This window comes from Papio anubis, chromosome 12, assembly GCF_008728515.1.
Source record: "Papio anubis isolate 15944 chromosome 12, Panubis1.0, whole genome shotgun sequence".
Classification (NCBI taxonomy): domain Eukaryota; kingdom Metazoa; phylum Chordata; class Mammalia; order Primates; family Cercopithecidae; genus Papio; species Papio anubis.
Window position 1 is genome coordinate 106,156,588 of NC_044987.1, and position 13,879 is coordinate 106,170,466.

At 41.8% G+C, this 13,879-nt stretch overlaps 1 protein-coding gene across 9 annotated transcripts in view; it reads right to left on the minus strand.

Annotated features, from left to right (window-relative positions):
* TTC17 (tetratricopeptide repeat domain 17) overlaps positions 1-13,879 on the minus strand; it is a 140,933-nt gene that overhangs the window by 122,867 nt on the left and 4,187 nt on the right. Inside the window, exon 1 of one of the 9 annotated variants that reach the window (XM_009186264.4) lies at positions 1,144-1,649. The exons of the other annotated variants lie outside the window; for them this stretch is intronic. The gene's annotated coding sequence lies outside the window, so the exon portion shown is untranslated. Of the gene's footprint in view, positions 1-1,143; positions 1,650-13,879 lie in introns of those variants that run through there. 9 annotated transcript variants of the gene reach the window in all.

The window sequence follows — 13,879 nt, forward strand, 5'->3', positions numbered from 1 at the left end:
GTTCCTGGAGAAGGCATGGAAGTTCTACACCCTTTGACCCATACGTCGCTCTGTACATCTCTTCATCTGTATCTTTTCTAATAAAATAAACCAGTAAATATAAATAAGTTACCTTGAGTTCTGTGAGCCACTCTGGCAAATTAACTGAACTCAAAGAGGCAGCTGTGAGAGCCCCAACTTGAAGCTGGTTGGTCAGAAGAGGCTGGGACTAAATGGGGTGGGCGGAGTCTTGTGGGACTGAACTCTCAACCTGTAGGATCTGAAGCCACTGCCAGGTAGACGTGTCAGAACTGAACTGGAAGCCACCTAGCCGGTGTCAACTGCAGAACTGATTGGTTGCTTGGTGGTGGTGTCAGAAACGTATTGTAAGAGAACAGTGGGAGAAACTGAGATGTTTTTTCCATTCACAGTGTACTTATAAAAAAATCTCACCTGACTGTGATCGTTCACACCTGTAATCTTAGCACTCTGGGAGGCCAAAGAAGGAAGATCACCTGAGATCAGGAGTTCAAGACCTCCCCTCCTCCCCGAATAATATAGCAAAACCCCAACTCTACAAAACAATTTTTAAAAGTAGCTGGGTGTGGTGGCATGTGCCTGTCTTAGCTACTTGGGGGACTGATGTGGGAGAACTACTTGAGGAGTTTGAGGCTGCAGTGAGTCATGATTGTGCCACTGCACTCCAGCCTGGACAACAGAGACCCCATCTTAAACAAAACAAAACAAAACAAAACCTTGCTGCCTCTCTTTAACTATCTGACAGTTTATATATCATATTTTAAGAATGTGGTTTCTGGTTGATATGACTCTAGGTGATTATTCTCTTCTTGTCTGTGCTTTCTGACTTTTTCTACAGTGAGCATGTATTATTTAAATTTGTAAAGTGCTTATTTTTTCTAATGTGCTATCCATAGGTCATCTTGTTAACACTGAAACTTTAGAATACTATGTAACATGTTTTATCGTTTTTTTTTTTCTTTTTCTTCTTAAACTGTAATGACAACTATAAGCTCAAGTCTGAGGAAAAATCTCGTATTTTTCCCTCATATATTCATTTACAGAAAAAAAAATTCCTCTCACAGATAAAGGGCTAGGTAGAACACCTCAAAAATGCAACACCTTTTGTATTTTCTTGCTCCTTACCTTTCTTCCCGCAGATTTTTACCCTTATCACAAATCTAGGTCAAAGCTATTTTCAAATGATTGCCTAAGGGACCCTTCTGTATGCGATCCCTGCCAGGCTACTATGGTGGCAAGCAAGATGAGTTTCACAGGGACAGAATGATGCAGGCAGAAAGTCTGTTGCTCCACTTCTCATGGAATTATCTCTTCAGGATTCAAGTCTAACCACCATCGGCTTGCATCTTCTTTGAGGTTTAGAGAAGTACAAGTTCACAAAATAGTAGCCCAGCTTCCACTCTTCAAAGAGATACACATGAGCTCCTGGCTATAACTGTCAAAATAAATGTGTAATATAAACAGATCTTTTACTAGAAACAGTTCATTGTATGAGATTGAGAAAACTATTATAATGAACTGCAAAGATTTGGAAATATATTTGTTAATTAGGACTTTTTGAAGCTAGAGTACTTATACAGTATTTTTGAAAAATCAGAGGCCAGGTACGGTGGCTCAAGCCTGTAATCGCAGCACTTTGGGAGGCCAAGGCGGGAGAACTCCTGAGGTCAGGAGTTTGAGACCAGCCTGGCCAACATGGTGAAACCCCGTCTCCACTAAAAATACAACAATTAGCCGGGCGTGGTGGCGTGCGCTTGTAGTCCCAGCTACTCAGGAGGCTGAGGCAGGAGAATCGCTTGAACCTGGGAGGCAGAGGTTGCAGTGAACTGAGATTGCACCGCTGTACTCCAGCCTGGGTGACAAAGCGAGACTCTGTCTCAAAAAAACCAAAAAAAAAAACCCACAAAAAACAAAAGCAATTAGAAAACAATTTTAATCTTACAGGATATCAAGTCATCAAAGTAAAAAACAAATTTTAAATAAATTAAAATGCTAAATCTTGACTATCATCTGAATTTCCATGGCCTTATATCCCTGTTTTCTAAAGTTTTACCCTCAACTGGATTTTACCTTCTCATTTTCAGTTCCTGAAATATACAAATGGATCTTTACAGGTGCAAATTTACATAAAATAACCTAGGTATGGGACACATGTATTGCAGTTATCTATATTTGAACATCTACAGTGTTGCAGTCCATTTTATGAGAATATTCATGTCTGTAAACAATCACCATGCTCCTAATTGGTAAGCAAGTTAGTAACCATTTTCAACATGAACCAAAAATGAATAACTTCTTACAGTAGTGCTTCCAGTCCACATTTTCTAATTTATGTCACCAGGACACATACAAATAACATAATTAATAAAGTAGAACATTTGCAACTATAAAAGGAAGGTAAGTGAAAAGCTGGATCAAGACACAACAGTCATGGGTTTTCTCCTTTGCATACTTGACTATATTCTTATAAACACAGACATAATGTAGCTTTGTTGTTAGAGCTGTTTTATATGTAACTCAGAAGGGACTCAAATTCCAGCAGCAAATATTTATCGGGCACAGTGGTAGGCAGAATGATGGCCCATGTCTTAATCCCTACAACCTTTGAATATATTACGTTATGTGGCAAAAGGGAATTAAGGTGTTAATCAGACTAAGGTCGCTAATCAGATTACCTTAATTAAAATAGTATCACCTGGATTATAAGGAGGCTTTAATCTAATCATAACAAACTTAAAAGTGGAATGGGGCAGTCAAAGAGAGGGATGCAACTAAGGCAGAATTGGCAAAGGACTGCAACACAGCTATCTCTGAAGATGCAGCAAAAGGGGGCCAAGAGCCAAAAAATGTGAGCAGCCTCTGGCAGCTGTAAAAAGCAAGGCAATGGACTCGCCCCTACAGCCTCCAGAAACGTATGCGGCACTGCTGTCTCCTTGATTTTAGCCCAGCGAGACGTGGGTTGGACTTCTAACCTACGTAACTGTAAGATTATAAATTAGTGTTGTTTTAAACCAGAAAGTTTGTGGTAATTTTTAATAGCAGCAATAGGATGCACCCACCAATATATGCACCCACTAAGTACCAGACATAATACTAGACATGAAGAAAGTGAGCATGAGCCTAAAAATTATTAGTCAGATAGGTTAGTCAAATATTTGAAAGGGGACACTAAAACCAGTGCCAGAAATTGAACCTTATTAGCTAGATCATTACTCAGGTGATGGCAAACTCAACAGCCAGGGAATTACTTTGATATTTCGTGCTGGAAATGACTGCTCTACAAAAAAGAGACAATCAAATATAGTTAAACTTGATTATGCATCAAAATAGTAGTATCAAATGTTGGGGGAAGATATCAACATAACTAATTTATTTTACTGCAATCCCATCCCAACAAGTGTGAAACACGCATTAATAACAAAGGTTTAATTTGTCTATGAAGGCAACAAAACCAAACCGAAGGTTCCTTTTTGTTCATATGTCTACCGATAGCCACAACACTGCTAAGCTATGGGCAATGGAAGGAATAAGTAGTCTTTCATTAGAATCCAATTATAAACAAAGGTTTTACATATCCCAAATACTGTTGGGCATTTTCAAACACTACTGATGCAGTCTTTTAGGACAATTTTGGCATTATCTAAGAAAATAAAATATAATGCATTATTTGAACCAGATAATTCCCTTTTTTTTTTTTTTTTTGAGACGGAGTCTCGCTGTGTCACCTAGGCTGGAGTGCAGTGGCGCGATCTCGGCTCAATGCAAGCTCCGCCTCCCGAGTTCATGCCATTCTCCTGCCTCAGCCTCCCGAGTAGCTGGGACTACAGGCACCTGCCACTACGTCCGGTAATTTCTTACATTTTTAGTAGAGATGGGGTTTCACCATGTTAGCCAGGATGGTCTCGATCTCCTGACGTCATGATCCGCCCACCTCGGCCTCCCAAAGTGCTGGGACTACAGGCATGAGCCACCATGTGCCACCCCAGATAATTCCATTTCTAAGAATTCATCTTACAGATACATGCATAGAAACATGCAAAGATATACAAATGAGCACCTTCACTTACTACAGTATTGTATATGATAGAAAAAACCTAGAAAAAATCTAAATGTCTGTCACTAGGGGACTGATTAAATACATTACAGAATATCCATTCAACAGAACACTAAACAGTCTTAAGGAAAGAGGAGGTAGCTTTTTATTTTTGACATTGACCGATGTCTAAGTCTTTTTATTAAGTAACTAAAAGTTAGTCATGAGGGCCAGGCACAGTGGCTCACGCCTGTAATCCCAGCACTTTGGGAGGCCGAGGCGGGTGGATCACCTGAGGTCAGGAGTTCAAGACCAGCCTGGCCAATATGGTGAAACCCCATCTCTACAAAAATACAAAAATTAGCCGGGCATGATGGCGGGTGCCTGGAATCCCAGCTACCCGGAGGCTGACGTGGGAGAATCACTTGGACCTGGGAGGCGGAGGTTGCAGTGATTCCAGATCGTGCCATTGCACTCTAGTCTGGGTGACAGAGCGAGACTCCATCTCAAAAAAATAATAAAACAAGAATACACAAGAAAAAGTTCATTATGACTGCTTCCAGGAAAAGGGACTGCAGTAGTTTTGAAACTTTCACTTTCATTTTGTAACATGCTGAGTAGTTTGGGAAAAACTACTTTTCAATAATAATTATGTATCTTATAGTTTTTAATTCAATTTAAAATTGAAAAAAGTTCTTTTTTTTTTTTTAGAAATTTGATGTTTTACAAATAAAACTACAGACATTTTTCTTATGTTGGTAACAATGTTCAGAACTGCAGAAAAGAAAACAGGGTGTGGAATGAACACATCTGAGCCTGAGTTCACACTTTGAGACTTCCCAGCTACATGGCATTGGCTAACAAGTTTAATCACGTTCAGCATAAATTTCTTTATTCAGTAGAAAGAAGATCAACACTCACACCTTACTGGGTCTGTAAGAAGATAAAATGAGATAATGGGCGCAGTGGCTCACGCCTGTAATCCCAGCACTTTGAGAGGCTGAGGCAGGAGGACTGCTTAAGGTCAGGAGTTCGAGACCAGCCTGGCCAACGTGGTGAAACCTTGTCTCTACTGAAAATACAAAAAATTAGCCAGGCATGGTGGTGCACGCCTGTAATCCCAGCTATTCGGGAGGCTGAGGCAGGAGAATTGCTTGAATCTGGGAGGTGGAGACTGCAGTGAGCCCAGATCATGCCATTGCACTCCAGCCTGGGCGACAGAGTGAAACTCCATCTCGAAAAATAAATAAATAAACAAACAAAATAAAATAAAATAAGTGCTGCCAGGCATAGTGGTTCACTCCTGTAATCTCAGCACTTTAGAAAGCCAAAGTAGGAGGATCACTTGTGCCCAGGGGTTCCAGACCAGCCTGGGCAACATAGTGAAACCCCATCTCCACACACCCAAAAAATAAATTAGCCAGGCCTGGGAGTGAATACCTGTAGTCTCAACTACTTGGGAGGCTGAGGCGGGAGGATTGTTTGAGTCCAAGAGTTCAAGGCTGCAGTGAGCTATGACTGTACCACTGCACTCCAGCCTAGGAGACAGAGCAAGACTGTCTGAAAAAAAGAAAGCAAACAAAAAACCTGAAGTGGGCAGGGCATGGTGGCTCATGCCTGTAATCACAGCACTTTGGGAGGCTGAGGAGGGCTGACTGTTTGAGCCCATAAGTTCAAGACCAGCCTGGGCAACATTACAAAACCCCATCTCTACAAAAAAATATAAAAATTAGCCAGACGTGGTAGCAAGTACGTGTAGTCTCAGCTACTTGGGAGGCTGAGGTGGGAGAATCGCTTAAGCCTGGGAGGCTGAAGTTGCAGTGATCGCGGTGGCTCATGCTTATAATCCCAGCACGTTGGGAGGCCAAGGCGGGCAGGAGTTCAAGACCACCCTGGCCATCCTGGTGAAACCCCATCTCTACTACAAATGCAAAAATTAGCTGGGCGTGGTGGCAGGCACCTGTAATCCCAGTTACTTGGGAGATTGAGGCAGGAGAATTACTTGAACTCGGGAGATGGAGGTTGCAGTTAGCCGAGATCGCACCACTGCACTCCAACATGAGCGACAGTGCGAGACTCTGTTAAAAAACAAACAAACAAACAAAAAACCCAATAAAATAAACAATAAAATACCTGAAGTGAATATGGAAAATGTAAGCATAAGAGAGACAGATAAAAGACATGTTGGAGAGAGAATATCTCCAAATAACCAACAAGAAAGTAGATGATCTTGCACCACTGCACTCCAGCCATGATCTAAGCCACCATTTTACATCTCTGGTTCAGAGATTACCATGTTCTTAGAGAAGACTTAGATTGCCTAGGACTTGTATTTGTAAGAGAGAGAAGGAATAAACTGGCTTGTCACCTTTAAAGCAAATGCACTGTCCCTGCTCCAGACTACTAAAATAATGGTGGCCCTTCTGTATTTACATTAGCTATTACAGGTGTAAATAACTCCTTGCTTGTACACATTCTTTCTCAGTATTTCCTGAATGTAAACCATATATCAGCCACAGTTTTAGGCACTGGGGTTGCTTCAGTGAACGAAGTTTTTGCCTTCACAGAGCTTATGTTCTTGTTGAAAGACAGGCAATACATATAATACAGTGCCAGGAATAAGTGCTATGAAGAAAAATAAGGCACAATGGGCTGGGCATGGTGGCTCACGCCTGTAATCTCAGCACTTTGGGAGGCCAAGGAGGGTGGATCACCTGCAGTAAGGAGTTCAAGACCAGCCTGGCCAACATGGTGAAACCCTGTCTCTACTAAATACAAAAAATTAGCCAGGCATGGTGGTGGGCGCCTGAAATCCCAGCTACTTGGGAGGCTGGAGCAGAAGCATCATCTGAACCCAGGGGGTGGTGGCTGGAGAGAGCCGAAACTGCACCACTGCACTCCAGCCTGGGCAACAGAGTGAAACTCCATCTCAAACAAAACAAAACAAAACAAAACAAAACAAAACAACAACAAAAAAAAACAAAGGAAAATAAGGCACAGTAAGAATACAGAATAGTAGAAATAGATGCTGTTTTATTTTTCATTTTATTTTATTTTTGAGACAGAGTCTTGCTCTGTCACCCAGGTTGGAGTGCAGTGGCACAATCTAAGCTCACTGCAAGCTCTGCCTCCTGGGTTCACGCATTCTCCTGCCTCAGCCTCCTGAGTAGCTGGGACTACAGGCGCCCATCACCACACCCTGCTAATTTTCAGTATTTTTAGTAGAGATGGGGTTTCATGGTGTTAGCCAGATGGTCTCCATCTCCTGACCTCGTGATCTGCCCACCTCGGTCTCCCAAAGTGCTGGGATTACAGGCGTGAGCCACCGTGCCCAGCTCAAATAGATGCTGTTTTAGATAAAAGTAGTCAGAAGAGATGACATGTGAAGAGAGACCGGAAAGGAGAGAGAGGCTGAGCCATGATGCCATCTGCAGAGGAAGAAGCAAGGACAAAGGTCCAAAGGCAGAATCAAGCTTGGTGGTTTGAAGAACATCCCGAGGGCTAGTATGGCTGAGGCAGAGCACACCACACCATACGAGGAGGAGAGTGGTGTCCGAGGCTGGAGGAGTAGACAGGGGCCAGGTTCTAGACCTTACAGGACCTAGTAGGCCATAAGGAAAACTCCAGATCTTAATCTAAGTATGATGGGAAACTACTGAAGATTTTCTGATGTTCTTTGTTTCCCTTCTATCCCAAAGGGAGTGACATGATCACCTGTGCTTTTTAAGAGATTACTTTGGCTGCTCTGGAGATAACAGATCTAGGGGACAAAAGTAGAAGCAAGGAGACCAGGTAGGAAGCCACTGCATAGGTTCTGTAAAGAGATGAAGACAGTATTGACTGGAGTTACAGAAATGCAGGTGGAAAGACATGGCTGGATTCAGGAAACATTCTGGAAGTAGGGCTGACAAGTTATTGCTAGGTTGGGTATGAGATATGAGAGAAAGAGTCAAGAAGATACCAAAATTTTGGACCTGGGCAATTTTGTGAATGGGGGAAGATCAGGTGTGGTGGGGTAGAAAATCAAGAGTTTAGTTTAGGACATGATGTATTTGTGCTGACAGCTAAATGGTGATGTTCAGTAGGCAGTTGGATATGAGAGTCTGAAGTTCAGGGAGAAGCTGAAACTGCACATAAGATTTGAGAGTCTTTAGAATATAAAAGGTATTTTAGGCCCCGAGACTTCATAAGATCATCTGATGAACATATGTACAGAGGGAAGAAAAGGGGCACACCAACATCTAAGACTCATCAAGAAAAGGCAAATTCAGAAGAAGAGAATCAGAAGTCAGGGCAAGGGATTGAGAAGAAAAACCAGGAATGTGTGGTGGCTCTTCTGTATGCTAATGTATATAAGAGCTATTACAGGTGTAAAAAGTTGCTGGTTGCACACATTATCTCCCCCTTATTCAGTATTTCCTCAGTGTATACTATGTGTCAGCCACTCCTTTAGGTAAGCATGTAAGAAAATAGCTGAGTAAGATATGAAGACAAATGCTGGGCTGCTAAGAACTCAAGATTAGCGAGAAATGAGCATAGACTCCGGGTATCTTGACAAGAGTTGTAGGGATGAAGGATGAATTGGAGGGGGCTTAAAAGAAAAGGATGAGAGAGGAGACTCCATGAGCACAAATAACTCTTTTGGGGTGTCTGTCTGTAAAAGAGCCACACATACACACACAGACATGCCCCTTATTTTCACTTCTGCTATCAAGGAGTACAGCTGAGATGCAGGTTTTACCTTACACCCTGCTCCTTAACATTTTGGAATGCAAAGTTGTTCTAATTTGTGATGAGAGCAACTCGCGAGCCCTCTTATTTATTCTTCACTATCAGAGCGCCTTCTGTTTACTTTCACCAGTGTGGCTTCTAAACTGCAACAACTGCTGAACCCCACAGCTGGTTCTAATCCCTCCTCAACAGTGCAGCTGCCATTTCTCATCTACCTCGCCTCTGTTTTTTCTGATTCTTTTCTTCTGCTTATCTTTTTTCTTGTCTCTTGTTGCCCCGTACTTTTTGCTTTTTGATGCCTGCGCATTAAAGCTGACCTTTTAGATATATCTAAACTGGTACAAAGACAGCGAGGATGATTTCCCCTTGCATAACGCAGCATGACTACAGTAGATAAGCAGGAATGATCTCTGAAATTATGGCTCTTCTCATCCACTGTGCACCTTTTCTGAGGGCCTAAGGGCTGATTCACTAATGCGTTAGTCAAAGCTTTAAAGACATGGAAGTCTGAGGCTTCCTTTAGGCTTAGTCCCCAGATGACTAACATATTACTGAATTCTATAAGGATTCATCGAGAAATGTCTAGTGTGGCATTTACCTAAGTAGGCAAGCCCAACATAGTATGGTAGATGCTTTCATAGAGGAATTCAGGAATGCTATGGAAGCCACATAGAACAGCTTATTCAAATCTGGGCATCCCAGAAGCTTCACTGAGAAAATGATGTTTATATTATGATGAGTATGACTCAGCTAGACTCGAGTGTTGGGGGAAGAACAGCATGTGCAAAGGCCCAGAAGAAGTGAGAACACAGCATATTTGGGGAAGCTCACAAAAGCTAAGTCAGTATGGCTGTGTGTGTTATTCTAGGGTGAGGGTGGGGTATTCAAGGATGACCAGAGATAAGGCTAGAGAGGAAGGGCCAGGTCACGTAAGATATGTTCAAGAATGTGTCTCCCTTCCCCAACTAAAACCATGTCAATGTAAAGAGGTTGGACCATATCCTGGGATATGCACCAAACTACTAAAGGTAGCTTTCTCTGGCGAGTGAGAGTGCACAGAGGTGAGGGGATTTCACTTTATTACTTTAAATACTCCTATGCTGCCATGGTGCATGTTTATTTTTACAATGCCATGCATTATTTCTGAATTCAATTTTTTTTTTTTTTGAGGTGGAGTCTCACTCTGTCACGCAAGCTGGAGTACAGTGGCATGATCTTGGGTCACCAGAACCTCCACCTCACGGTCTCAAGCGATTCTCCTGCCTCAGACTCCCAAGTAGCTTGGATTACAGGTGCGTACCACCATGCCTGGCTAATTTTTTAGTATTTTAGTAGAGATGGGGTTTTACCATGTTGCCCAGGATGGTTTCAAAATTTTTAATTACATAAAACAAAGGACGAGAACAGGAAGCTGTGGCAATAATAAGGTGGCCTGAATTAGAGTAATGATAGTAACTATGGGAAAAAGTAAAATAATTAGTAAAACAAAGATCTTGGTAAGGGCTAAGGGAGACAAAGGAATTAAAGACAACTAGATTTCTGACATGAACAAATAGGTAGTTAGTTATATTAGTTTGTTTTCACACTGCTGATAAAGACATGCCCGAGACTGGGCAATTTACAAAGGAAAGAGGTTTAATGGAGGACTCACAGGTCCACGTGGCTGGGGAAGCCTCACAATTATGGTGGAGGAGATTTGAGTGGGGACACAGTCAAACCATATCAACAGTGGTTGGTAGTATCTTTCATTACATTAGCAATAATACGGCTTGATGCAATTTAGGGGTAAAAATGAGTTTCAACTTGGTCATTTTAGCTTGAAGTACTCAGGAGACATTCACACGGAATTAAAAGTTATAGGCTGGGTGTGGTGGCTCATGCCTGTAATCCCAACACTTTGGGAGGTCGAGGCTGATGGATCACCAGATCAGGAGTTTGAGACCATCCTGGCCAATACAGTGAAACCCCATCTCTACTAAAAATACAAAAATTAGCCGGGCAAGGTGGCATGTGATTGTAGTCCCAGCTACTTGGGAGGCTGAGGCAGAAGAATTGTTTGAACCCGGGAGGCGGAGGTTGCAGTGAGCCGAGAGTGCGCCACTGCACTACAGCCTGGCGACAGAGCGAGACTCCAACTCAAAAAAAAAAAGAGGTCTTAAATCTACAACTCTGGAGAAAAAAAATACTTACAAAAGGAATGCAGATCCTCTCAGCATATATATGGTAACTGATGTCCTGAGACAAGATGAGGGTGCTCAGGTGTATGTAGAGAGTTTAAAAAAACTGGAACAGAAGGTGGAATTCTAAAACTGAATTTCTTAGACTGATGTATGGTCTACCTGCATTATACTCTCCTAAGGAGTCTGATAAAAATGCAGAATCCCTGGCTTTACCACCAACCTACTGAATCAGATACACTGGATGTCCTGGAAATCCGCATTTTAAGCAAACAACTCCCAACTCCCCAATTATTTCTGTGTAAGGTAAAGTCTGAGAACTACTGATTTAGAGGGTGAGTATGAAAAAGAGCAAGGGCAAAAAAACAAAAACAACAAAGTTGAGAAGGAGATGAGCTGGCCAGGCGTGGTGGCTTACGCCCGTAATCCCAGTACTTTGGGAGGCCAAGGCAGGTGATTGCTTCAGCTCAGGAGATCAAGATCAGCCTAGGTGACACGGTGAAACCTCGTCTCTTCAAAAAACTATAAAAATTATCTGGGTGTGGTGGCACATGCCCGTAGTCCCAGCTACATGGGAGGCTGAGGCGGGAGGATCACTTGAGCCCAAGAGTTCAAGGTTACAATGAGCCATAATCATGCCACTGAACTCTAGCCTGAGCAACATGATATAACCCCATCTCTACAAAAAATAAAAAATAAAAAACCTAGCCAGGTGTGGTGGCGTGCACTTGTAGTTCTAGGTACTAGGGAGGCTGTGGTGGGAAGATTACTTGAGCCCAGGAGTTCAAGGTCACGGTGAGCTATGATGGTGCCACTGCACTCTAGCCTGGGTGACAGAGTGACCTTTAAAAAATAAAAAACGTTATGGCGGGGCGCGGTGGCTCATGCCTGTAATCCCAACACTTTGGGAGGCTGAGGCAGGCGGATCACCTGAGGTCAGGAGTTTGAGACCAGCCTGACCAGGAGAAACCCCATCTCTACTAAAAATACAAAATTAGCCAGGCGTGGGGGCGCTGCCTATAATCCCAGTTACTCATGAGGCTGAGGCAGGAGAATCACTTGAACCCAGGAGGCAGAAGTTGAGGGGAGCCGAGATCATGCCATTGTACTCCAGCCTGGACAACAAGAGCAAAACTCTGTCTCAAATAAATAAATAAATAAATAAATAAAACATAAAAAATAAAATTGAAAAATTGAAAAAGTAACTGGGAAAATTATTTAACGTTCTGATTTATCTCTGTATATTTCCAAGCTCCTTTCACTGCCCTACAGTATAAACAAAGTCCGAATCTGGGTAATTTATAAGAAGAAAAATAATAGTGGATGATATCTGAAAAAATGGACTGAATGAGAATCACTTTGAAGTGAAGGTCTTGGACAAACTGCAAAGGTTTGGCAGATGCCTAGCAAATTAGTGAATAACTGCCATGACCTGTCCAGGTGTAACTAAATTCCGGAAGTGTATAAACATAGAAATAGTCTTCTATGACAAAAAAAGATGAGTTACTTTTGAAAAGCGCAGAAATAAAGCTGTCAGCTTCACAGTGCCATATGGATGCTCTCTCCCAGATTAACCAAATTACTTAACATCAGACCAAAATTAAACCAGGCCTTCGCTTACAAGCTATTAATGGCTGGGCACAATGGTTCGCACCTATAATCCCAGCACTTTGGGAGGCCAAGGTAGGAGGATTGCTTGAAGCCTGAAGTTTGAGACCAGCCTGGCCGACAAGAAACCCTGTCCCTACTAAAAATACAAAAATTAGCTGGGTGTGGTGGTGCTAATACCTGTATTAGCACTCAAATACCTGTAGTCCCAGATATTTGAGAGGCTGAGGCAGGAGAATTGCTTAAACCCAGGAGGCCGAAGTTGCAGTGAGCCGGAATCACACCACTGCACTCCAGCCTGCGTGATAAAGTCAGACTGTCTCTCTTAAAAAAAAAAAGAGTATCTGTACTCTGAAGATATTGGCTTGACTGAAAGGCAAAATGATTAAGTAAATGCCAAATGAACTCACACTTATTTAGGATCCTTTCACACCCACTTACCCTGAATCTTACATTATCACAAAACATTCTATGGAGATAAAGCAAACTGGAAAAGAAGATATCTTTACTTCATTATTACCATTTTTGCTTTTATGTTTCTTTGTAGTCCTTCATTTATAGGTATTATGAGAGGAAAAAAATGTACTTGAAACTTACAGAGTACAAAGTGCTCACCTGCATGCTACTGCAGACTAATCCATTTTTACTTACTATTGCTACCAAATGCCACACATTAGTTACATGACTTTGAGTGACTTTCTCTCTTAGGAGTTGTACTATATAATCTTTAAGAATGTTTTCCAAATCTGAAAGTCTACAGTTCTAAGTAAGATTGGAGAAGAGGGAAATGGTGACAAAGAATACAAATATTCAAATGTACAAGACAGCTGATACAGATGATACTCTTTATTTACTTAAATTTTTAGCCCTCCACTTCTGAAGAAAAAGAATATCCAGAGGCAGAGAACTCAGTGCTAGCAATACAACTTCTTGATTCAATAAGGCCACAGCTAACAAACTGGTAACATTTCAAGAGTTTCTCTTGTTAGCTGCTACCTAGAACATGGAACATACATTTTTTTCAATGAAATGATGTGCTATAGAGTGGTTAGGTTCTTAGGCAAATTCACAAAAGTTTAACCTTTGATGCAAGTAAATTGCCAGACACTTGATAAAAAACAGAAAATAGAAAGTAGATACTGCCAAACTAGTGATTAAGCAAAAACAACCTCAAAATGAAACAACACAAAATTTATCCTGAAACCTATTTTTCACAAAGTCAACCAAAAGATCCACTGGCCTGATGATGCTAGTGATCCTTTTAGTAACTAGATTATAATAGCTCACTTCTTAAGTCCATGGGGTCCAAGTT